Genomic DNA, 23,280 nt, shown 5'->3' with positions numbered 1-23,280 from the left:
TGTCATTTTCTTGATAGGATGGTGTCAGAAACAAAAGATCAGTGGAGGCTGGTCCATTAGGCTGAATGAGATGCTGCCCCATCAACCTCAGCCAGCCTCCCCCTGCCCGCCTGGGTTCTTACTTACATCTAGTCCAGGGGTGGCTTTGCCTGTCAGCTTCTTTCTCTTCACTCTCAAGTGCTGCCCCATGTACAACTCAGCAGGGAGGAAGATGGCAGCAAAACTAGAATTAGCTGGCTCTGTCTGTCATTGGCTCTGGCTCTCTTCCTGCTGTTGGCCTCTCAGCCTTCAGTCCAAACGCGCGCCCACTACTGCAGAAGATGGCTTGTTATATTGTTTTAAGGGCCTGAGTCTTATTTTGTTACATTCTTTTTATTTATTTATTTATTTATTTATTTATATCCCACCCTTCCTCCCACAGAAGCCCAGGGCAGCAAACACACAAGTGAGAAAATGTCTAAAACATCTAAAAACATTTCCAATACAGATGCAAATTGGGAAGATCTCCCCTTAAAAGGCTGGTTGAAAGAGGAAGGTCTTCAGTGGGTGCTGAGAAGAAAACAGAGATGGTGCCTGGCCTGTCTGATATTTAATGGGAGGGACATAATTCCTTTATTGCAGGGATAGACTTCCTGATAAGATGGCAGGTGCAGGAGGATCTCACCTTAACTTCATATATAAGGAGTGAGACAATAGTTCAGGTACTGTATTGCATAGTTCAAGTATTGCAAAGATCTTTCACCTTTCTTTGCCTAAGAAGTGTGTAGTAAGATACTTCTGACTCTTTACTGCTCTTGTGTTTTTTTTTTTTAAAAAAACAGCTATCTTCACAAGCTCTTCTGTAGAATTAAAGTTAGAATAATCGCCAAGCATTAATAGGAATTTATGGTGATGAGCTTGTCCTGCACAAACACATGCCAACCTTGGAGCAGTTGTCAGTAGCATTTGACAACGTGTATAGGATTGCAGGCCTTGAGATTCCTGCAGCTTCACATCTTTGAAGCTGCTCTTTTCTTATTCTCCGCATGCCTTCTGATTGTGTTAAATGAGGGCAGCCATCCTGCTGAGGGAAATGACAATGCTGCAGGGGATGACAGTGTTGCTGGCGCAAAGAAGGAGCTGCGGGTTTTGGTGTTTTTTTAGTGGGGGAAAAACTGCATCAAGTTTTGTTGCTGCCACAGAGGCTTCACACAATGAGCCTTTTGTGTCATTTGTATTTAGGTGGATACTGAACATGGCCTCCTGCAAGGGGCAGAAGGAGGAAGAAAAAGCTTCTTTGCAAGGTTTAGAACATTTCAAACAAGTCCTTCAGTTTGCCAGTCAGCTCAGCTGTCCTATGATACCTTAAAACATCCTTCCCTCACTCTAGGCCACAAGCAATGCAAAATAAGGGAGAAATTGTAATTTTGTTTTGCAAAATATTTTAATAGGTCGCACACCCTTGCCTGTATTGTATCTCTGCTAGGTTAAGAATGGCTTGCACATTGCAGGAGTTCAAGTCTCCATGACATGGAACTACAGAGTGATAATATATTGCATGCTATTGGCAAATGTGTGATCAGAGCTTGAAAAAGTTACTTTTTTTAAACTACAACTCCCATCAGCCCCAGCCAGCATGGCCACCGGATTGGGCTGATGGGAGTTGTAGTTCAAAAAAGTAACTTTTCAAGTTCTGTGTGTGATGCTCAAGACAGCAAGCACAACTGTAAAAGAAATTGGTTTTACACATTAGCCTGTACTTGGGCAATCTGTAAATCTCCACCAATGGCTCACCCAAGGGGACGATGCAGATCTTGCGGAATCTTCCAGGTGCCATGCTCCAGAAACTGCTTTTGGTGTTAGCACTCACACCAGGTAAATTGTGGTTCTTGTCATACAGGTTCCCTCTCCCTCTCCCTCTCCCTCCCCCTCCCCCTCCCCCTCTCCCCCTCCCCCTCTCCCCCTCCCCCTCTCCCCCTCTCCCTCTCTCCCTCTCCCTCTCCCCCTCCCCCTCCCCCCCTCCCCCTCCCCCCTCCCCCTCTCCCCCTCCCCCTCTCCCCCTCTCCCCCTCTCCCCCCCCTTTCAACATTGCCTTAATTTTCACATGTATGTTCCTAGGACCTATCACAGTGTATAACAATTGTGCTTGGTAGCCAATTTCACAAACGTTTGCCTTCACAATTCATTCTAATTAGTGTTGCTGGAGGATCGGGTTCATTGGCTTTTTAAAAACAACAACAGTGCAGCTAATTTAACTGAGGCATGTAATTGGCTGCAGTAGCTGAACTGCAAAAGGATAAGGGGTTATTTCATTTCATATGTAAATAATATATTCAACAAGATTTCTCGCAGCTGAAGGATGCTTAGTGGGAGTGGTACACTCTTGTACATTGGTCATACAGGTGAATGCCTTATCACTTCTAATGATGCCTTTTGCCTGTAAAGGGAAAGCATTCTCACAGCACAGCTTATAGATGGGGTTTTGGCTCACGGGTTTTTCTTTCTGATAAATCCAAACCTGACATGGAGTGGGGAGGGATCCAGTTTTTAGAGCAAAAGGAGGATAGGTTTACATATTTTAATCAACATATTTACAGTATATACCACTAACTGGTATAAAATGTCAAGGCAATGCACAACAATATTTACAAGCACAATCAAATGCAAAACACCATCAAAACAATACAAAATAAATGACTGGCTAATCAAGAAAATTTAAATAGCTAAATAGACCATCAACATTAGAAAAGATCTTCAAGAGATGGCTGAAAGTCAAAAGTGAGGATGCCTGCCAAATCTCTGCAGGGAGACTACTCCATGGCATGCGAGTGGTAACACTAAATGCCCAACTTCTGATTGAGGCCAGTCAGTTCTCTGTTACACAACTAACAGGGGACAACTAACAGTGATCCTCTAGATCAGCCTTTCCCAACCAGTGTGCCTCCAGATGTTGTTGGACCACAATTCCCATCTTTCCTGGCCATTGGCAATGCTGGCTGAGGCTGATGGGAGTTGTGGTCCAACAACATCTGGAGGCACACTGGTTGGGAAAGGCTGCTCTAGATGATCTCAGTGATCAAAGTGGTATATAAGGGCTCAGGTGGTCATTAAAGTATCTGGACCCAAGTTTTTCAGATGTTTGCATATACACTCAAGAGCCTTGAACCTTACCCATTAGTATATGGGCAGCCAGTGCAGATGTTTTAGCAGAGATGTGACATGCTATCACCTGCCTGCCTGCATCAGCAGTCTAGAGGCTGCATTCTGCACTAACTAGAACTTCCAGACCAGGTCCAAGGAAAGCCCCATATAGAGCACATTGCAGTAAACTAGTCTCAAAGCTACCAGTGTATGGACTACAGACATATTGGTTTGCTGATGTTGCGTGCATATACTTTAGCCCTCAGTCTGCTTCTTTACCTAGTGCAGAGTTAGAAGTAAACTTCTAAATGGTGGGCTGTCACATGCCAAAAATGTTGTGCTCCAAGGCTTGTGGGAACATTTCATCCCCAAGCTGTCTATTGCCTGTCACCTCCATAGATAATCATTATAATTTAAAATGCAATTTGATGCATTTCAGAGAACTGCACACCAAGAATGCTATAATTCAAAACATTAGTGAAGGGAATAACCAATCTTCAGCCCCCAAGAAATACCATTAACCTAAGAGAAGGTGGATACATGCTCATTGTGTCTGCCTTAGAAACCAATGAGGTGAAAGATGGTCTTACAAAAGACTGTGTGGCCTAGTATGATGACCAACAATAGATTTCACCTGGGACATCAGCACACACATAGACACCACCTCCAGGTTTTGTACCATGTTACATTTTACCATGTTTACATTTTGTACCATGTTACGTTTTATCCTTCTTAGAAATATGCTATCTTGAATAGAGCAAATTCAGATGCCAACAATATTTAAACCAATTTGCAGATATTTTGAATGTAGCTGCTGGTGGTCAGCTGTTGGATAAATCATCATTATGCTGATTTGTGATAAACAAACATCATTGTCAAGACCTTGGTAGCATACAAAGAGCTCCCCTCTCATTTTTTCCCCATCTCTACTTCCAGGTCCCCATCTGTCAACTGGCCACTTCTGCTGTGTGTGAGAGAGAAGACATATTGCTTATCATAGTGACAGCCAAATTCAGCCTGTTTCTGTTCCTTTAAAAAGGAGCTTGGGTGGTCAGGTTAATTTCTTACTATATTTATATCCCATGGCTCCGATGCCTATATTTCTTCATATTCGGAATCACTGTTGTAGCACTGATTCACTGCTCTATGTTCCCAAAAAAACCTAATTGCTCCACTCCAGTGATCTGTCTATGGCAGGTGTTGGGAACCTTGCTGAACTACATCTCCCATCTGCCCCAGCAAGTATGGCCAATGGCCGGGGATGACAGGAGTTGTAGTTCAACAACATCTGGGGGGAGGGGGAAACTTTCCCATACCTGATCCATGTGCTCTGCTACCTGCAAAGGTAGCTCTAGCTCAACGGAAGAAGAATCTCAATGTGCACAAAGGACATATAAACAGAGCTGCCCCTTTACTAATGAGAATGGGGAAGTCCTCTCACATAGGCAGTCTATGCACAATACAATGATTACTAACTAAATAAAGAGTGAAACACTAATATATCAGTATCCATTACTTTTAATAGACATTTTAAAGTAGTGTTTGGTTTTATGATTATTTTATTGTTTCATTTTACGTATGGCTTGCTTTTATGTACACCACTTAGAAATGCAAATGATTAAGCAGTAATATACATGTCTTAAATAAATAAATGTTACTTAGTGCATTTACTAGTCACTTGTTTCGTGAAAAGTGACCCAAAGCCACTTACAAAATAATACAAACATTAAAAGCAAGTATAAAAACCAAACTAAATTGAAAACCTAAAAAAAAAAAATCATAGGCAGATCTAACACACCCACTATAAGATAAGCAACAAAGAGGTCATGAATATACATAATATCTTCCAATTTAAGGACCAAAAGATGGCACTTTTCACCTGGTGCCTAAAAATAGATAACAATGTTGCCAGACATGCTTCCTTGGGGAGCAAGGAACCACCACTGAAAAAAACCTGTTCTTGTGTTGCCACTCTCCGCAGTTCCCTCAGAGGGGGCACATGGAGAAGTGCCTGCGATGATGAACATAGGGTCCAGGTTGGTTCAGGTGCAGAGATGCAGTCCTTGAGGTATTGAGGTCCTGAGCTTCATAAGGCTTCATAGGTCAAAGCCAGCACTTTGAATTGAGCTTGGAAGGTAATTGGCATCCAGTGCAGTCATTCCAGAATTGTTTGGACCTTCATGCACTGATCAGCTATCTGACCACTGAATTCTGCACCAGAATTCTATATCTATATCTGACATCAGAGTGCTGAGCAACATATGTGCCAATATGGCAGCATATGGCTGAGTTCATTTCCTTAAGTAACTCTGTAGAGATCTCATATGGTCCATAAAGATCATTTGTGGGAAATTCTGGATTGAAAGTTGCCCCTTCTCATTCTGTATCCCATGAAATATTTTCAACAGGCAGTATCCAAATGAACAGTTCTGCTAGCCCAAAGTGTTTTAGCTGCACAATGGAACTTCCTCATCCTCGCTTCTCCCCACACACCCCCTAAAGGTGTTACAGGGGTTCTCCCAGCCCTCTGAAACAGATTTACAGGGAGTGCAGATGGTGCATGGGAAGAGGAGGAGTCAAAGAAGCTCCACTGCACAGTTAAAACTCCTTGCACTAGCGGAACTGTCTCATTGGATACTCCTCAATTATTCTGATTTATACTTACTAGCCATCTTTCAAAATCAGCTTCCAATCACCACACATGGTGGCTGTTACCACAGAATGAACTGTTTGTATGCAGCCCTTTGCCATGTGGACTGGGCAAATTTCAACTGGCCACTGCCAAAATGGACAGTATGTAGAACAATTTGTAAGTAACATCTGCCTTATAGTTGGAATGTGTAAACTGGTCCTACAAACAGTTTTATTTATTTTATTTTATTTATTATTTGATTTATATCCCACCCTTCCTCCCAGCAGGAGCCCAGGGCGGCAAACAGAAACACTAAAAATGCTTTAAAACATCATAAAAAGACCTTAAAATACATTAAAACAAAATGTTAAAAACATTTAAAAAACAGCTTTAAAAACATCTTTTAAAAAAAGGGTTAAAAACATATTATTTAAAAAATGGTTCTAAACAGTGTCAAGATTAGAATCACAGTATTTATTTTACCGAAGGCTTGGGGGCATTAATTATCTAAGGAACCACAGCTAAAGTTTTGAAGAAATGTTTTGGGGGAATATAGTTGACAGTAAAGTCCTGGTGTTTAAAAACAGGCAGACATTCTGCTTAATGCCTGGAAAACTGAATCGTAGCAAGCAAGAGTCATAGAATAATCTTCTGGTGGCCTAGTCAGCTCTCTTGCATCTGTGATTTGTATAATTTCTCCTTAATTAAAATAGGTTTTAATTGGCACATTTTCATTTTCATTTTTGGGAGCTCCCCCAAAGAATCATTTTTAGATGGGCATCTCTCTTTTTTCCTTTCCTTTTTTCTTTTTTTCTTACAAAAGAAAGATTTCTGCTAAATCATGAAGTATCTTATACAGTGAAAAAAATAATTAGATGAAACAGCATGGAAAGGTTAATAAGGTTTAATAATATTCTTTTTTTGCACCTTGGGAACGATATATTTTTCTCTTCTCTTCACCTCCACATTCTAATCCTGAACTCTAGCTGATGAATATACAAGCTCAGGATTATCACGCAATGTACATTCATGTGTAAAATGAAATTCCTATTAAAGTTCATTGCTTCCAATGAAATATGCTTTGTAGCATTTCCTGTTGAGAGCCCTGCTGAGTTCTGTTAAGATATGTTCACATTTGGTCTTCCTTCTGTCATCCTTCTACTTAACACTGTGAGATTTTGACATCATTTTGTATACAATGCCTTGGGGGGGAAATTGACAGTATAGGCCAACAGGTGTTGCAATATTCAACAAGTGCACTGGACAGCAATAGGAAATGAGCAATGAATGTGAACCTGCCCCAAAAACCATTCAATGGGGCAAAACTATTTATTAAAAACCATGTCTTTTGACAGAATTTTGTGATGGATTATTCAGTTTATTAAAGGGAGATCCAATTATTGCTGTATCTCTTACACTCTATCCTGTTTGTTTATTACATTTCTATCTCCCCTTTCCTCCCCAAAGGAGCCCAGGGCAGCAAACAATACATGAAAAAACAGAAATATTTTTAAAACACCTTAAAACCATCTTTAAAACAATTTCAATACAGATGAAGACTGGGATAAAAGTATATCCGGGTATATTGAAAGAGGAAAGTCTTAAGTAGGCAAGGAAAGTTTTCAGTAAAAAGACAGCAGAGATGGCACCTGTCTCATATTTAAGGGGAGTGCCGCAACCCTAAAGTCCTGATTCCTGTGTTGAGTGGAATTGACCTCTTGATGAAATGGTATGTGCAGGAAGCATGGTGATCAACTGAGTATTCAGATGATCTTTCAGGCTTCAGACAAGGTAGTCTGCCCTGAATTTCTAAGTACGTGTGCAGCCCAGCCCTATACACGCTTACTCAGAACTAAGCCCCTCTGTTCAGTTGGGATTACTTCTTTGTAAAATGTCCACAGGATTGCAACATCAGAGTGAAAGTAAATAATATTCCCTCTTTACAGAATGAGAGGAGGCTTCTAGCAATTTACTTCTTATAGGACTGTCTTGATTTTTGTCAAGAAAATCACCAACATGTACTAAATCAAGACTCATCCATATTTATTCAGCCATGCAAAAGATATTCAGAAAAAAAGCATACATTGATTGTCCTTATCCCTCAATTTCAGGTGATAGTTAAGCATAACTCTACCTTCTACACTTCCATTCCACTTTGTAAAAGGCATTTCTGAATTTCATATCTAAGTGAAACTATGCCAGTATTTTTTTTTAATCTTTGCATCTCCATGTCAGGGAAGATCCTAAGATCAAAACGAAGGTGAATGTGTGAACATTAAATTAATGTGAGAGGGAAAGAGAGCGAGCAATGGCCATCGGGATCTTCCACATCTTCTGAAAATAGTTATGATGATTCTTCAGGAGAAATATAAAAATATATCATATACTATGTTAACAACAATATTCAGATGGGATATTTCAACCTTCCCAACCAACATCATGAATGGTTGATATTTAAGGAAATACTCTCTCTCTTGGAGCATTCATTCAGTGAGCCATTCATGCATGATATTATGTTAACCTAAATCCTCCACATTATAAAAGACTCATTTTTTCTATATATTCATCAAGAGATATGTGTAAGCTTTTCCTAAGCTTTTGAAGTTAGCATACTAAACATGGCTGTCTTCAAAACACACCTTTGTCTGTAACTGTGACAGTGGCAAATCTGTGTAGGACAGAAAGCTGAAATTCAGAAACACAAGCAAAAAGTTGTGAAAAAGCATGTGTAAAAATGTAACATTTTTATTGCAGTCAACCAAACAATTGTATAAATATGTAATCACAAAATCAAAAGAACAAAGATGAAAATTAAGAGCTAGCAGTCACTGAATGTCTACGAGATATTGCTACATTCAGAGATATTGCTACCTGTTTAGTAATGAGATTATTACTAAAGGAAAATAGAAGAGTCGCTAAGGATTGGCAGGAAAACTGCCTCATAAGGGGATAGATTGTATGTTCTTTGACCTCTTGATAAAAACTACAGTTAAAAAGCATGTGGGAAACACTTTCAAGTTCCAGTTGATTACATTGACAGCACCTGTCCTTGATACGAACTTTAGCAAATCTGCCCTCTAACAACTTTGAAGGTAAAATGTTAAAGCATGCTCTCCTAACAGCTCTGTAAGTATGGCATGGTTAGAGGCAGACCAAGTCAGACCCAGTGAATGTGGTGAACATGGCTCATTGGCTGAAGCATGGAGCTCTGTCTGTCCATATCTTTTAATTTCTGTTTAATGCAGCTTTCCTGCTTTCCTGGATTTGTGTGTTTTATTTTTCACAAGTTTCCCACCTCCCATCTCTTTTGCTCTGTAAAGGCTATGGGGTTCTTAATTGTGAATGCCATTGGTCCCAGGACAGGACCCCGCGGCACCCCATTTGCTACTTCTTTCCAAGTTAACCCCCAAGTTCAACTTTTAAGCATGATTCCTTTCTCTCTTCATCCCAAATTTGTGACTATTCCAATTTTCGTTTTGCAAATTCCTGTCCCCAGCCTCCATTTCAACAAGCCAAGCACAATTTTTGATTCAATTGTTTTACTTTTTTCCAAAAGGTTTCTTGTCTGTCTTGAGAATGGGGTGGGAGTAATGTATGCAAAGAAGGGCTGACACTCCTGACTCCATCTGTTCCTAGTGTGAAGTGTGCTGAGGTGAAATGGGGAAATGGGCTATGAATACAGGTATTCATAGGTATTCATTTTAAGGTAACAATCTAACTGTGGAAGAAAACAGAGTTCCATATTATGGTTAATCCAGATCTTGCCAGAGGCACTTTTATTGAAAGGAAAACTAACAGCTGTTTGGAGAGAAAATTCAAACTGACTAGGAGGCTTCCTGTCAGTCCAAAAGGTTCCCTCCCATAGACAATATTCAGCTCATTCTTACAGCAAATTTTCTGAGGCGTACAGAAGCAGATTTTCATGATCACACTGACATCTTTCAACTATTTGTGAAAGAAAAGCCTGAGCTACGCACATGTGCTATCTACTTTGTGGTTTTACAGAAAGTCAAACATCAACAGTTTTCTCAGAACATTCTGAAACACACCCTATACATGTACTCTGCAGCATATTCCTCATCATTTTATCTTATTCTCTTTGTGTCTGCAAGCTTCAAACCAACGTTTGAGGCCCATAAAATATTAATTCCGCAATTCCCCCCTTTTGAGCTTCTACAGCTCAACTCAATCTCAAACTTCCAATTGCATTAAACCATTGATTTTATCCTTCTCATGTTCTTTCATTTCTATGATCTCCACATACACGTTATGTATTTCCTGTATTTGTTCTGGGTTGGAAGGCTTTTGTATTTGCTTCATGGTACAACTTAAACAGCATCACACAAGCAATATGATAGCATAAATTCCAACTAATACAACTAGCAATACTAATAAGCTATGTATTATGGTAGAGCCAAGCGATTCAAAAATAGAACTGAACCATGACCACAAATCCCATTTGTTTGCCTGATGGAGTTTTTTCTAACGTGGCTCATTAAGTTGTGAATGGTTTCAGAATTATCTGGGATAGAAGTGCAACGTTCTTCTCCAATGAGGGCACAAGTCCCTCCTTTGCTGGCTAATATGATAGCTTAAGCCATTATATTTTAGAGGACCATGGTCCTGATGGCCAACAATTCAGTAGTCAATTTATAAAGGGAATCAGCTGTGTCACTATCCACTTATTCTAATATAGTAGACAACAACCTGATTTCTTTAATGGTTCAAGCAACACCATAGGCAGGGAACAGAGTAGCCTCATAGCTTTCAGCTTCGTTGATTTCCCTTTTATTTTGAAGTTGTCCCTTAGGCAGGATGGGGAGGTGTCTTGTGGTGAGCAGAATGTACCCCACATAGCAAGATCGAGACCAATCAGTAGGGAGTCAGTGGTATGCGTGATTCCCACATACATAATAAGTAGTTCTATATATATTCATACCTTGGTGTTTGAAACTGCATTTTGCATTAAAGAACTGGAGTACTGAAATATTGAGACCTATGTTATATATTCTGATAATGGTGATATTTTTGGAACAAGACAAAGTATGATTGCATGTGCTCTATCCCACTGGCTTGGACCCATTGTTTGCATAGCACAACAGTCCTTGGGCAGTTGTGGCTAGCCTAATCATAGGAATCTGAAACCATATGGTTTGCCTTGATTGAAATGTATTTTAAAATGTTGTACATAGTTCCAATGAGGCTGGGATTACCTCTCACACAATGTACTAGATGTCTTCAAAGAGATTCTTAAATCATTTTTCTCCCCAATTTCACACACACACATACACACAAATAATATTTAAAAAAAAATCACAAGTACCCTATGGAAGAAAAAAGTTATCTGAAACTTTTTAGGGGCTGAATTCAAATCAGTTTGCAGTTAAAGGCAAACTTTATTCTATTTTATTTATTAGATTTATATCCTGCCCTTCCTCCCAGGAAGCAATAGGCAAGCCAAAATACAGACACCCTTCAAGAATTCTTTGAATTTTGTAATGCAGTTCACCTGCCAAGTAGTGTGTACAAAAGTACATATATTCATGGAAATAACATACAAAATGCTTTATATTTACAGTAAAATACTGATGAATTTTCATGGGGACTTTGTCTTGTTAAAAAGAACATGCAGACTGAAGTGAAGAACTGAATTTAAAATTGGAAACATTAGAACATAAGAGAAACTGAAAATGACAGATTTGCCCATCCCTGTTTGGGGCTAGCTCAGCACCTGCTCAGGCATATCTCTTTCTTCTAAGAATGGTCCAGATGTATCCATCTGGGAATCCTTGTCCCTTGGGTAGGCACAATGTACATGTGTGAGATCTGATGATGACACCAAATTATATAGGGTGGCAAAAACAAAAAGGAATTCAGAGGAGCTCCAATAGGATAACTCCAAACTGGATGGATGGAGGGATGGAGGGAGGGATGGAGGGATGGAGGGCGGGCGGGCAGGCATTAAATATAAAATTATGCACACTGAGGCAAAAAAATATAAAGTTCTAATCTCACATACACTTTAATGTGGTCTGGTCTGGCACTGACTGATCAGGAACGTGATCTTGGGGTTATGGTGGATAGTTTGATGAAAATGTTAACCCAGGCCAAACTTAGTGATGGACATCATTAGGAAAGGGACTGAAAATAAAACTACCAATAACCGTTGGCCAATGGCATTTTGAAAGCATTCCATCAATCTAATAGGCTGATATTTTGAAAGGAAAAATTGATAAATGAAAAAGAAATAAAGATAAAATTAATGTTCTTAATATCAATATTTTCAAACATAGCTGTGGAAAATTGCTACATAAAAATCCAATCAGCAAAGATAAAGAATAAGCTAATTAATGGAAAATTCAATACCAAATCCAAATTGGGCCGAGTTCTAGCACATCCCCATAACAATATCACAATGCCTTTAAAGCCAATGCAGTTCTTGGTTAAAAATAAATAAATACATGAAATTATGTTTTCAAAGATGCATTATGTGTGAAAATACATTTAGAAATAGCTATTTTTTTGTGACCAGAGTAGGTAAAGAATTGGCAAAACACAAAGATGTGGAGTTGAACTGGGGCCATATTTAATTCAATAAAGATTTCCGCAGAGGGTAAATGCTATGTGGGAGCAACCCTAACTGAACCCAACCACCATGCTCAGGGCCAGGTCATGACTTGATCATCATCACTTATCACAGCCTCACTCCTAAGGTGAGATTGGAGCTTTCCTGATCCCAACCCCAAGGCTAGGACCACACAACTTCTGGTGGGTGAGATCAGGCAGCCCCAAAGGCATTCCATATCCAGCCTCACATGTCCCACAGCCAGGAGGGGCTGGCCTTTAAAAACACCCATCACCTCCAAAGACTCTTCAGGGTGTTTGCCTACTCATCTTACCACTCTTACTTTATCCTGCATGCAGTACATGAAAAATAAACTACCTGAGTGAGCCAGTTTGAGGATAAAAATAAATCCTACTCAGCTTCATAGAGAGTGGCACCACGATCTGTACTGCAGCATAGGGAAGGCTGGGGGGGGGGTGAGCTGGAGATCCAAAAATGAAGGGATGAGGCAAGATGGACTTAAATAGCCCTCTAAGCCACGCACCCTGTGACTCCCAGAGCATGCAGAGACACACCACATCAAACCTTCTGCCTCCCTGTCCCCCGTGTTCTCCCCCCCAGCCATAAATCATGCTCCCAGTCAATAGCTTCACACAAGCTGTTGGAGTGGTAAATGCACATTGTATGCAGATTAATGTAGAGATGAGAAGGAACCATTTAATGAGTGAACGCATGTGAAACTGACAGAAACCAGACATAGACTGTTTTATGCATCCTTAGATCCATCATGGTTATGACAGTGATACCTTGCCCCTTCAAATGTAATATGTGCTGGTGCTTTGCCCTAGCAAGTTTATGAAAGATGTTCCCATGATTGATTTCTGTATGACACTTAGACTGCTAGTTGCATGCAAATATTGTTTTGTTTGTCTCTTTGATATATCTTTCAGAGGGGAGAAAAACACTTGAAAGGTTTGTCAACATTAGCCCAAAGATGAGAATAATGATGCTAGAAAAGGAGGTATTACCATATCTGAATGCTAGTTTTTCCAAGATGCTTCTCGGGCTGATGTCTTAAACAGTCTTAGTTGTTCTGAATAAGAGAAAACCTTTGCCCAAACATTTCAAGCAGTTGTTCCTTCAGATGCATAATGACTGAAGCAGGCCTTTAATAATATTCATACATTTCTTGCCCACTGAGTGATGAGTGACAAGGGGGAGAGGGAGAGAGAAACAGGGAACAAAAGTGTGGCCAACTCAGATTATATTCATTTTTCAGTGACTTGCAGCCAGAGAAGGGGGGGGAAGACAGATAAGGTGGATGAGGAACATTTTAAAAGCTGATTCTCTAACATAAAAGGGAAATGCATTTTAACATTCAGTGATGGATTTTCTCCTGACGGGGAGCAAATACATTTGAGAAGTGGCCAAGAAAGAGGAACCAAAACTTAATCTTTCAACTGTTCTGATATTTCACGAAAAATTTCAGGCTTTGGTGCTTCAGATTTTGGGGCCTGTTTCTCCAAGCAGTGAATGCTAAAACTATACATTTGCCATCTCCAGCAAAAGCTACACAAAATAAATTTGAGAGCAAGGATCAAAAGTGATGCTCTGAATTTACCAAATGTTTCTAGTCCTGTACCCTAATCCTGCTAGAGGCCGTCTCTGCAGGGACACAAGGGAAGCCATGGTAGCCATTTGTGGGAATTGGGCAGGAAATCACAATTCCCTAATCAACTCCACACCAGCACACACCAGGGATGCCTGAGGATGCCTTTCTGACAACATTTTTAAGCGAACAGATCTGGGTTCACACATCCTGGACTATACAGATCAAAACACAGTTATCCTTCTGCTTTCACGCTGCTCTGAATTTTGCTCTACAGTTCTCAGCTTAAAAATGCTGCCAAAATGAATACTTTAGGGTAAAAAACATGCAAAAATGTGGATTTTAGGATAAAATACACAAATACATTCATAATACTGTACATTTTTGTTGTTTTTTAAAAAATCACAGATAATGCAGATATGAGAATGAACAGACTTATGTGCCCCAAAAGGTGGTGTCTGATTGGCTCAGCCCATTGCCATTCTCACTTTGGGAAAATACTTTAAGTGAAAATGGCAGCTGGCTGCAGTCTTGGGTCTTCGAGCTTTCCTTCCCAGAGTGCTGTGTCTTTCTGTCATTGTCCCCCACCCCACCATATTTATTATTATAGCTGAGAATATATACTCTCTCTCTCTCTCTCTCTCTCTCTCTGGGTGTGGGTGGGTGTACTTCCCCTTTGAAAAATCTCAGTTGAATAATGTTCACAGCAAGGGGTAATATTCTATCCATCTTCAAACAAAGAGCAAAGTTAAAGAGCAAAGTTTTTGGGTTTCTATGACCACTTCAATAGCAACAATATTTCAATAGCAACAAATTTATGCACATTTTTCTGTGCATAAAAATTCTTCTGTGCAACTATGAAAAAGTAAAACGTCTTTTAAAAATCTGAGGGCTGAGATGTCCAGGATTCTATGTAGGGATGCTGGAAAATTCCAACAAAATAGAAAAGGAAGCAGAAATTGCTGCAGTTGGCATGTTTGTGTGTGGTCAGGAACAGAAATCAGTCCATGATCGGAATTTGTTCACGTAGGGTTTTTTTTAAGTCTTCAAACAAAGCATAATGAATTATACTTTTTAACATTATTTTTGACATTTCCTTTACACTGAAATGAATGTAAGTTACGTAAATAGTTACATAACTTATGCTAATTAGTGGACAGTGAAATGGAAACTGAAACCAAACTGCAGCAGAATGGAAACAGTGCTGATTGTGATGGAATGGACATTGCAACCTTCTTACAACCCTAATACCCTGCACCATTTTGCTGAAATGATCACAGCCATACAAATGCCATAAATGCCTACAAAAGTCTGATTCATATGATTGTTCTATCATGGTAAATCATGGATTACTTTGAGACCAGTGAGTGTGGAATCCACTCAGTGAAATAAGCATGTGGTTGCTGCCCTACACTCATGTAGAGTGTGATTTCTCATTCAGGGTGGCCATTGATTTTCACCTCAGCAAAGTATGAAACATCTGAGAAATTTCAAAAGAAGAAAAAGGAGTTTTGATAAGACCCATACAGTTTCTCACAGGGGCTCTGCACTAATGATGAGCAAATTTCCCTAAATTCAGAATTGGCTAATTATATGCATTTTCTCATCGTTCAGAAAACATCCCTGTTTTAAAGGATTTCTCTCCCAAGCCTGTGATGCTGGCGCTGATGGTGCTATCCACATGCCTGACCAGGCTGCCCCTTGGGATCAATAGTTTCCAGCCATGATGAATAGCTACTTGGAAATTCAACCCTCAGCCCACCTTTCAATCAAAACATACCTGGGAACAACAGAGGGATTCAGATCTCTATGAGGAAAAGCAAAAACAATTAAGGGAATTGACCTAAATAGAGAAAACTATCAAATAAAAAGCTGCTTGATCAAGTCAAGTATTTCAAAACAATCAATGAGGGTTTCAGCAACAGTAAAGGATTAACCCTAAAGAATTATAGCTGCAGTTGCATATAAATCAGCTGGTTTTGATAGCTGGTCTGTTGAACGCCGAGCAAGCATGGGCTGAATCTCACAGAATCTCATTTTACATTCCAAAGTAAAGAAGAACTTGGGCGGGGAGGGGACACCAGTCAATTCTGAATATAGATGAACATTATGAGCTGGTCAAATACCTGTTCTGATCCAGGTAATTAGAAATTTCAGTAACATCATTATTTCACACATCTCTGTATAAGATCTAGAAGGACAGAAAAAAAGAAAACAAATATTCATGGTGGCTGCTCCAAGTCAAGCTATGCCATGGGTACTCTCTGTCTCTCACCAGTGCTGAATATCCTGTTCAGAGTTTCCCATACAGAAACGTTCATTGCAATGGATAAAACTGATGTAACACTCTGGGACTAGAGTTGCCATCACATTTGTATGCAACGTCAAATATTGGAAGTCAAATTTGGACATCCCTCAGAAGGAATTGCAGTGCATAGCCAGGAAATGAAGAGGCAAGACAAGATGAAGTGTGGGTAAATCAAGGGGCACGTTTATTGAAATTTATTTATTTATTTATTTATTTATTGCACTTGTATACCGCCCCATAGCCGAAGCTCTCTGGGTGGTTTACAGCAATCAAAAACATTAAAACAAATATACAATTTAAAACACATATTTTAAAAACAATTTTAAACACAATTTTAAAATTTAAAACAATATAAAAACAATTTAAAATAAATTTATTTAAAATAAAGCCAATTAAATGCTTGATTGCATATTAAATGATCTGCAGAGACAAGTGTGGGACCTAACTCTTACCCAGTCAGGTGAGGACATCCTGCCATGGGAAAGGGGGTAGTCCAAGCCCAATCCCCTTCTCCAGGCCCCATCCCAGCAGGGTGGTTAGGGAGGCCTTCCTGCTGCATCCCCCCCTCAGGGCTGCACAACTCTGAGTGGGTGTTACAGGTTAGCCCCAAAGGTGAGCCTTATCCTGCCAACCGGCCACACAACCTGGAAGGCAGGCCTCAGAACCCACCGATCACCTTAAAGGGTGCCTAAGAGTGGTCACCAAACCCTATCCTGTGAAATTCCCACACCTATCCACCAAATGTGACCAGATGAACCTATTTACAATATTAAACTATCAGGCCAGGTAACAAATCAGCCGAATCACATTAAGCCGGAATAGCCAAGATGAGCCAATCAGCCAAATTAGAAGAACACAGAGCTTGGAAAAGTTACTTTTTTAAACTACAGTTCCCATCAGCCCCAGCCAGCATGGCCACTGGATTGGGTTGATGGGAGTTGTAGTCCAAAAAAGTAACTTTTCCAACCAGAGCTTGGAAAAGTTACTTTTTTAAACTACAGTTCCCATCAGTCCCAGGCAGCATGGCCACTGGATTGGGCTGATGGGAGTTGTAGTCCAAAAAAGTAACTTTTCCAAGCTCTGGAAGAACAATACAGGGTAGGCAAAAAACTCATCAGCAAACAAAGGCTGACGAGCTAAAAATTCCTATCCAGCCCCAAGGCAACCAGTTAAACTTATACTGCCCTAAGGGACAGTGGGTGGGCATCAAGTCAGGCCAGAAAGAGGCCAAGGGGAGGTGGAGCAGGGCTTAAATAGCCACCCTGCTCCACCCCCTATGTGACAGGCATGCGTAGCCATGCCATGCCCCAAAGGGGAGGAGCTTTGAAGCCATGCCAAGTCTTCCCCGGCATGACTACAAAGGCCGCCATCACCAGAGCCCTCAGGTCTGAAGATGGCGGGAACTGTAAGAGATGCAAAAGGATCCTAGCACACAAAAAATCTTCAGTGAATTCTGCACCTCCTTGTTAGCCATCTTTCTACTTTGGGAAGAGATTTGCAGTGGCAGATTCAAGACGGGAAAGCAGAGTTTCACAAATCTCAAGGAGTTGTAGTTCTCCCCCCCCCCGCAATCTAATTCCTCTACCAAGGTTTAGCAATAATAGCATCAGAATGAGGAATAATTCCAAATGGAATATGAAATGGCATCTGTCTCATGAATGCACTGGATTAAGGGTTTTTGCATACACCCCTTAATCCGTATCTACACGGACAGCTTATATGACAAATGTTGTGGTCACGTGAGCTTCCACAGTTTTTGCCAACAGTTTGATCTGTTCAGTATTATAAAAATACCAGAGAGAAATAGGAACTAATTTGGTCCTATTTCTTAGCAGAGCTTCCAAACACTCTGATATGTGCCAGGTTTGGAATCCTGCCATGCCACAATTGGAATGGGGTGTGTGTGGTGCCCTTGGTTGGCAATCTGTTCTGGATATACATTGCAGCCACGATTGTGTCACCCCACAGCCTTTTGGGTAGATCAGCATCAGCAAGCATGCATTTTGTCATTTCCAGAAGAGATCTAAGTCTCCTTTCAGAAATCCCATTCTGCTCTGGAGTATGACTGATAGTCCTCCTGTGCAAAATGCCTTGTTCCTCCAGGAAACTTTGTGTTTGGTGCTATATAAACTCACCACTGTTGTCACTTTGTAGAGCTTTTGGCTTCCTTTCAAATTTTGTGCTCACCATGGAGATGTATTTCTTCAGCATCTCATGCATTTGACTCTTTTGGGTGAGTCACAGTCCCTAGCCAGGTGACCGTGCCTCCCACATGAAAAACACCATTGTGATTAGCTCTTGGGAGGGACTTTTCCCTTCACTTTATCTCTGCTAGCCATGTAATTTGATCCATTATCATTTGAGTCTCTTTGAATCACACATTCCTCTCTTAATTTAGCAAGAGCTTCCTCAAACTGAATCTCAGGATTGTGGTTTAAAAGAGAAATAAAAGGATCAAATCTCTTTCCAAGAGATCCCAAAAGAAAACCCAATTTCTGTTGGTGATTAAAATCAAGTCCAGCCAATTTTAATTTGTTGAAAGTAAGCAACAAGGAAGTGATATGTTTTTCACAATTTTCCTTTGTCTGCAATTTTAAATTCACTATCTCTCGAATCAACATTGTCTGGCATCTAAAACTTTGAAGTTCAAAAGCTATCTGGAGTTTGTCTAGCATCTCCGAGGCAGATTCACACTCATTCACATAAACAAGCTGATCATCCTGCAGAGAATCAAATATTATAGCTTTTGCAAGAGAATCTTTGTCTTCCCAAATGCTTGCTTCTTGATCATTCCCTTCTGGTTTAGGATTTTCAATACAGCACAGAATTTTCTCTGCTCCTAGGATAATTCTGATTCTACTTTTCCACTAGTCAAAGTTAACAGCTGATAGTTCAGGCATTCTTCTTGAAAAACCTCTGCTTTGCTCATACATGCTTCCTGGTCTGAGAAGAGCTTTCGTTATGCTAAAACAACTCAAGGAAGTAACAGCAGCGAAAATAGTCTCTTTTAAAAACTAGTGCCTGATATAGAGCAAAGGGGAAAACAAAACACACAAAAATACTTAAAATAAAACCCGAAAAATCTGGTTTAATTCTCAACTATTTCTGGGCAACATAACCTGTTCAGTATTATAAAAATACCAGAGAGAAATAGGAACTAATTTGCTTAGTCCTATTTCTTAGCAGAGATATAAAAATACAAGCAGCAGAATGAGAATGTAAACCAGGCCCACCTTTCTCTATATAAATAACAACAGACACAACCTTCTTAGGTAAAAGACAAAACATTTACTCACGACCTGTTCACGTGTTAGAAACATAGGCTCTAGCTTAGATGAAAGAAAATATAGAAGTCTCAGTCCATCTTGGTGTTTGTATTGACACTCTTAGCAGACAGCATCATGCCATGCGGCCTCTCTCAAAGGTAGGAAGATCAGCAATGGAGAATATTCAAAAATCCCCCAGGACAAAGGAGGAGGAAGTCAGGTAAGTAACCCCACCCATTAGGAAGTTCCATCATGGTAAAACAGGTACATGGGATATTCCCCAAATATCCCTAAAAGGCAACATTTGCCTATTCCAACATGATCTGTCCAGGCAAACCAATGGTTGGAGGTCCCATCAAAGAATATACTAAGGTTTAGGGATATCTCAGGAAAAATGGGAGTTCAACAACGGAAGTTGTTATAAGGTTCAATTTCTTAAGAACACATCTATATATAATACTACAAGTGGCTAGTACCAGAAATCAGAATATTAGGTCATACACTTCACATACAGGGGATGTAGACTAGGAATACATGTTATACATCATATTACAGTTACATCACATTAAACAAACAGTAATGGAGCTCTCTCACCCTTGTTGGGTGTGGACCTTCAGCATTCAGAGTATATGTCATCTGTTCTCTTCCGCTGGCCAGGCTAACAGCACTGGTCCCGACCTCTTGGGCTGTCTGCCTTATATAGTCCTTATACCATATGTTCCCTTCTAAACACTGTTTCTATCTCTATATTCCAAACCTATCTGCTAACTCATCTATTTGCCAACTGTCATCTCAGATATTAACTCTGTACAACAATCCCATGAGCAGCTGCAGTCATAAAAAGAAACCAAGGTTGCCTTAACTCTTGTTTACACTTTCTTATTTTCTTGTTTACTGTTCCTGGGGAGGCATTGACTAACTGCCCAGAAATGGGAGGATTAAGGTGGGTGAACAGTAAAGCTGTGTTTTAACTATATACCTACACCACTTTTTAACATAATTAATTGAATATAAAGGGCTTGAGATAGCCAATATACAGAAAAATAGAGAAAAATAGAGATGCACACCATAACAAGTAGCTTGATGTACATGCGCACAATAATGCTCTCTTTTAACATGGATGCCTAAAACACATTTTTTTTCAGCTTAGAATATTCACTAATAGGCAAAAAACCTTGTGGTTTAAGAACGTATCTATAGCCAACAGACATTTCTATCAAACTTTAAAAAGCAGGGAAATTGGGCAGCTATAGTGAATGCACCAGGGGAGCAGGAGACCTGACTTCCTCTCTGAGATATTGGACTGCCCTACAAATTGGTCAAAATGCAAACACCATTTGGGTTGGTCTTTCACACTCTAATCCGCTTCCTCTGTAGCTTGGAAGAATTTGGTAACACGTGCCTTTGAGCATATGGTGAGTGATGGCAACACCTGCCATTTCCAAAGTTAGAGAATGATATTTTTGTATGTTTGTTGGCATTTTTACTTTACTTCTTTTCTGTGTTACTAATGTTTCTACAGAGAATCTAACCTAAAAAATTATATTTCTCTCATTATTTATCCTAGAAATATGTATCAAATTTATTTTTATTAATTACAAAGCCTTTTATTGGTCAATGTCATATGATGGTGAAGACAGCCTTTTGTGTTTCAAATTGAAGGTTATGTTCTATTTCTATGTTGGGTGCATTAACAGTTGAATCAAACTGCAGTTTGATGTAAGATCAGACTGATTACTGTATGTTGCTACTTCAACAATGACTCTAGCTGTTGGAGGGAAAAGGATGCATGTTTTTAGCCTGCTATGTTTCAACCACTTCATTTAAGGCAAAGTGGGCACGGTCAATTAAAAACATAGAGCACACCTAGCATTTTGCTAGAATATATTTCACCTCTCACTGTTTTATCTTGTGCAAACTGAGACACTCCTGAGGTTCACTGGAGACTATTCTGCAGAATAGTCACTGCCATTATTCCACAATTATTTTTGGAGTTTTTTTAGTGTAAATTTTGCCAAGTGTTGCTGTACTTCACATATTCACAGAAATAGAAACAAAAGAAAATTATTTCCTATTGGAAACTTCACTAAAATTGCAAAGTAAATCAGACATATTTAAAGTGACCATCTGAACTATATCAACTGTCTTAATAATATTGCTTCCTCCCTGCTAAAACAAGATCAGCACAGTACATGTCTTATTTCTATTCTTTGGGCTGATTGCAGGTGTTGCCATCACTCACCATATGCTCAGAGGCACGTTACCAAATTCTTCCAAGCTACACAGGAAGTGGATTGGACTGTGAAAGACCAACCCAAATTCTGTTTGCATTTTGACCAATTTGTAGGGCAGTCCAATATCTCAGAGAGGAGGTCAGGTCTCCTGCTCCCCTGCTGCATTCACTATAGCTACCCAATTTCCCTGCTTCTTAAACTTTGATAGAAGTGCCTATTAGTAAATTTCTCTACTTTTTAATCTGGGAGGTAAGAAATGGGATCCTGTGCAAGTTTGCTGAGAATGGAATGATCATTGGCATGCTTATTGAGGTCGGTGGCATTTACTGCCCTGTAATCATGCTTAGGATAAGTGAAACTGACCACAGGGGATGGGGAGGGGAGGAGTATGAGGATGAGGGAGGGGAGGAAAGGCAGAGGGGAGATGAGGGATGGGAGCAGGCAGGAGAGGGAGAAGAGGAGAAGGAAAGGTTTGATTATTTGTATGTTTATTGAGTTCAGTGGGATTTACTCCCATGCAATCATGCTTAAATTTGTAAAACTGACCGGGGGGGGAGGGAGGGAGGGCTGGAGTAGCCAGGGGAAGAGGAAGAAGGAAGAGGCGAGGTGAGGAGGAAGGGAGAGGAGAAGGAGGGGAAAGGCAGGTCTCATCATTTGCATGCTTATTAAGTTCAATGGGATTTATTCCTATGCAGTCATGGTTAGGATAGGTAAAACTGACAATGGGGGAGGAGGAGGAGCGGAGGAGGAGGGGGAGGGGGAGGGAAAGGAGTGGACTGGAGAGAAGCAAAGGAAGGGGGAGGGCAGGGCAGGTTTGATCATTTGCATGTTTTTAGAGTTCAATGGTATATACTCCCGTGCAATCATGCTTAAGATAGGTAAAACTGACCATGGGGAGGAGGGAGAGGAAGGAGGGGATTGGAAGGGGATGGGGAGGGAGGGGCAAAGGAATGGGGAGGGAAGGGGCAAGAGGGAGGGATAGAAGGGAGGAAAGGAGAGGATGGGTTTGATTATTTGCATACTCTTTGAGTTCAATGGGATTTATTCCTGTGCAATCATTTTTGAAAATGAAAATGGACTGCCTTCAAGTCGATCCCGACTTATAGCGACCCTATGAATAGGGTTTTCATGGTAAAAGGTATTCAGAGGTGGTTTTACCATTGCCTTCCTCTGAGGCGGAGACGCAGTGATTGGCTCAAGGTCACCCAGTCAGCTTCTTGGCTGTGTGGGGATTCGAACCCTGCTCCTCCAGGTCATAGTCAAACACTGATCCATGAGGCCAGGGAGGGTAGGAGGAGGGGGAGGGCAGGAGATTGGGTGGGTGGGCACTGGGCAGACGGGAAGCCCCTTTCCTTTCCAAAAGAAAACATTGTGAACAGTATCATTGCTTTTCAGCGTTTCCCCCACCTTTTTATTCTACAGCAGGCACATGTAGCCTCCCACCCAAATTTAAACCAAAGCTGTCCCTGGCCACATCCACACCAGGTCTTTATTTCACTTTGGACAGTCATGGCTTCTCTCAAAGAATCCTGGGAAGTGTAGTTAG

This window comes from Rhineura floridana, chromosome 2, assembly GCF_030035675.1.
Source record: "Rhineura floridana isolate rRhiFlo1 chromosome 2, rRhiFlo1.hap2, whole genome shotgun sequence".
NCBI lineage: Eukaryota > Metazoa > Chordata > Lepidosauria > Squamata > Rhineuridae > Rhineura > Rhineura floridana.
The sequence above is the reverse complement of the archived record's forward strand: the minus strand, read 5'-3'. Positions refer to the sequence as shown.